This window comes from Rhinichthys klamathensis, unplaced genomic scaffold (assembly GCF_029890125.1).
Source record: "Rhinichthys klamathensis goyatoka isolate OS25496 unplaced genomic scaffold, OSU_Roscu_1.1 h1tg000280l_1, whole genome shotgun sequence".
Taxonomy (NCBI): Eukaryota; Metazoa; Chordata; class Actinopteri; order Cypriniformes; family Leuciscidae; genus Rhinichthys; species Rhinichthys klamathensis.
In genome coordinates this window covers 26,510-30,389 of record NW_026606799.1, presented here as the reverse complement: position 1 = coordinate 30,389, position 3,880 = coordinate 26,510, and positions in this window count along the sequence as shown.

Here is a 3,880-nt window from a genome sequence, read left to right as displayed (position 1 = left end):
GAACCATGCAAGAATAAAAAAAAATAAAAAAGGTGTAAAGGAATGAGGGATGCAAAGCCTCCCTCTGAGCAAACACAGCTCTGAATCAGACACCAATTTAGACCTGGCTCTCTCAAACACATTTGTGAAAGGAGCTCTTCAGCTGTAAAGTCCACGCACACGAGCACACACACACACTAAACGGACTGAATGAGTCTCTTCAGAGCTCTGGGGAAGCAGGATGTTCCCCTTCAGGACATATTTGAGTCTTTCAGCTCTGGAGAGCCGGCAGGACTCCAGCAAACAAACATTCACTGTCACAAATGCAATTTGTGTGACAGTTTGTCCTAGTCTAAAACTTTTTGTTTTATTCAGAACTCTATTCCATTAGCAACTTGTGCTCGTTTGACAGCGTTTGTCGTTGCTTCGGTAAGGCTAGTAATGCTGTCAATAGACTTGCTAATGCCACCACTGAGATACTAACTTGCATTAGTTTAAAGAGAGAGAGAGCACATTAAAATAGTTAATTGGTGTCATCTTATGACTCAAATTGACCATTGGCTGTAATGAACTGTCCTTGGAGGAGTTCAGTACTAAATTACTAGGCAAGGGAGCAAGGAAACCAAATTGTTGTATCTATAGTCTTGTGGCTATGGGTGATAATTTTATTTGTGAAAGACTGTTTCTTTTTAAACTAAGCCATATTTCATGTCCATGTTATTTTATTTATTAAGTACAGAGCCATATGGTAAATGGGATTATGTATGTGCAGCTCATAATTATCACAAAATTAATTCAGACAGGGTGATAAAAGATCATGTGACCATGATCACCCTGTCAGGGTTAATTTTGTGGTAATGACAAAATGGCTAAATTTAGTAATTCAGTTTGGGTAATTGTGTAACTGAACTCTTAAAGGGTTATACTAGTCCATAGGCTTCTTCAGGGATTGAACTTGCCGGCCTCGAAAAGTTATTAAAGACATCGTTAAAATAGTCCAAGTGACTACAGTGGCTCAATCTTAAGTTTATCAAGCGACGAGAATACTTTTTGTGCGCAAAAAATAAAATAAAATAACGACTTTATTTCAACTATTCATTTCCTTCTCTGTGGGCCTCGAGTCAGTTCACTAGTGTAATAGCGTAAGCTTCTGTTGTTGTACGTCACACGCATCACGCACATGACCAGCGTCGGCCAATAGTGAGCCTACGTGTGACGTAGCTCTACGGAATCGCACTACGTTAACTGACTAGAGGCCCAAAGAGAAGGAAATAAATAGTTGAAATAAAGTTGTTATTTTTGTTTGTTTTTGCGCACAAAAAGTATTCTCGTCGCTTGATAAACTTAAGATTGAGCCACTGTAGTCACTTTGACTATTTTAACGATGTCTTTAATAACTTTTCGAGGCTGGCAAGTTCAATCCCTGAAGAAGCCTATGGACTAGTATGGAGGAGTGATCCAGCTCTCAGATTTCATCAAAAATATCTTAATTCGTGTTCCGAAGATGAACGAAGGTCTTACGGGGTTGGAACAACATGAGGGTGAGTAAATACTGACAGAATTTTCATTTTTAGGTGAACTAACCCTTTGCTGTTTTGCTAATGCTGTTCAGTGTGTCGTAGTAAAGTTCTTAGTCAACAAGCTACCTCTTGATATTTCAGCCATACAATTTGATACATTGTTACTGCAGCACAATTTTTGGTTACAGTGAAGTGCGTCCACACCGTTGACTTGTTGTGTGCATGAAATAGACACTGAAACAGTCAAAATGAGAAGCGCTAATTAAACAATCACTGTTTCTGTTGATTTCATCCCTCCAAAAGCACTTAGGCCAACAAATCTTTTTTTTTTTTGGTTTAACGTTTCATATATTTTGGGTTGCCCAAATTTCGGTGCATCACTAGTATTCCTCATGAGTTATGACTGAGGATTATGTCATAATATGCTTATTAAATTCCCTCCCACTATTGCTGCCTAAATAAAACATGAAATAGTGAACGTGGCATGTATAGATTTAAAAAGTAAGTGACAAGCGAACACTCGTTTTGTTGTGTTTATTGAAAAGGTTTTGATTGACAGCATAATTCCGTCAGGCACAGACTGATAGAGTGTAAAGAGGTTTAACAGCTCGTAAGGGGCACAACTGAAACAGAACGGAATGTTCCACATATACAGAGATATGGAAAAATAACAAAACACTGTTAGTCAACTATTCCAATCTTTTGTTAAACAGAGAGGGATGCAGATGCTGAATGACTTTAAATTCTGCAAACATGTTACCTCACCGCGTGAAGACAGAAATCTACCTGGAATGCAATGCAATTCTTCTGAAAGAAAATACTGTAAAGAAGTTTTCATCCCTATTAAAACAAAACAAAACAAAAACACACCTATATAAAATCTACTCGACATACAACAATCATTTGCAAATTCAAATCTATAACTTAATTTATTATCTTAATTCTAATAAGAGCTGAATGGCACTATCAAATAGAGCTTAAGAGGAAAAGAACAAATGCGTAAAATGAAAGAGTGTTGACATCAGTCAGACCAGTATTGCTCATCATCCAGCCGCTTTAAAAGTGCTGGGGAAACACATTGTCCTTTGACACTGTCTGGATGTTCGTTGTAAACATTGTAAAGAAAACGTTCTTCAACCCCTAAATGCATCCCGGCTCTACCTCCATCCTAAAACACAAAAGCATGAAGGAATGCTGGCCTTTTGAACAAGAAAAGGTCATGAAAGGAAACGGATCAAATAAAACATAAATACAAGGAAATAAATAATGTCGATCTGTGTCAAGGAGGGAAAAGGACCAGCAACATTGTTTGATATGTTTGAAACAATGCAAGAGGGCTGTCAGTAGTAGAGCGGAGGATGTGAGCCAGAGGTTACAGGTTGTACAAAAAAGGAAGCTGAGAGCGATCGCTTGCCCTGCCATCCCACACCAAACAGTAAACGAAGAACTCCACACGTAATGGACAAACACTCAAAAACACTGTCTCCAACAGAACATGATGTCCCACAGCTGGAAGAAGAAATTACAGAACGACGTCATCCATATCTTTGAGAACCCAATCTGAGAATCAAGGTAACAAAGTGCCGTACAAAGATTTACTTTTTCGTTTTAAGAAACACCCTGCTTATATCTTTTGTTGATGCGGCTGTACATTCAAAGCGTACGTCGCAATATTCAGCCACTCAACTCCCTCCCAGGCACTTAACAAGTACAAAAATGCTATGTTTTGCAGGAGGAGGGAGCTGTACAGTCATCTCGTATCAAATCTACAGTTTTCGTAGTTTAGCAGCAAGCGAATCATCCTCTTTTTCTCCCCATTATATATTATTGCCGGCTTTCTGCTTGAATGCAATTGTCTGAGGACACCCTGAGACACGACCAAGCTATCCCATAATGCTTCGCTTAGATTCGCAGGGCCAGAGACACTCATCTGACAACCATGCACGCTGGAGTTGAATAGCAATAACGGTTCTGTACTCATTAACATAAAACTCAGAGCAGAGAGAAAGATTTTGGCACTTTGCAAACACACCGACCCGGAGGATTACCTCAAAAATGTTATTATACATATTCATTAGCAAAAGAGCAAATAAGAGCAACAAACTCATAGTATGGTTTCACCATATTTCTATATGCCATGTTAGGTTTAACCCACATAGCACTCCTTCATATCAAAGAGCTAGATGAAAGGATCACAGCGCCCATCTTCAGGGAAAACCAACACTGTTTTTTTTTTTGTTTTTATAAACACTATGGTGAACAGATCTGCTTATGTCACATGCATGGAAGCCCAAATATGAAGTTTTTTTTTATACACTATACAAAAACGATGAAAAGTGCTTTAAAAGTGAGTCAAAAAATCAGTGAGGTTTCCTCGCTTG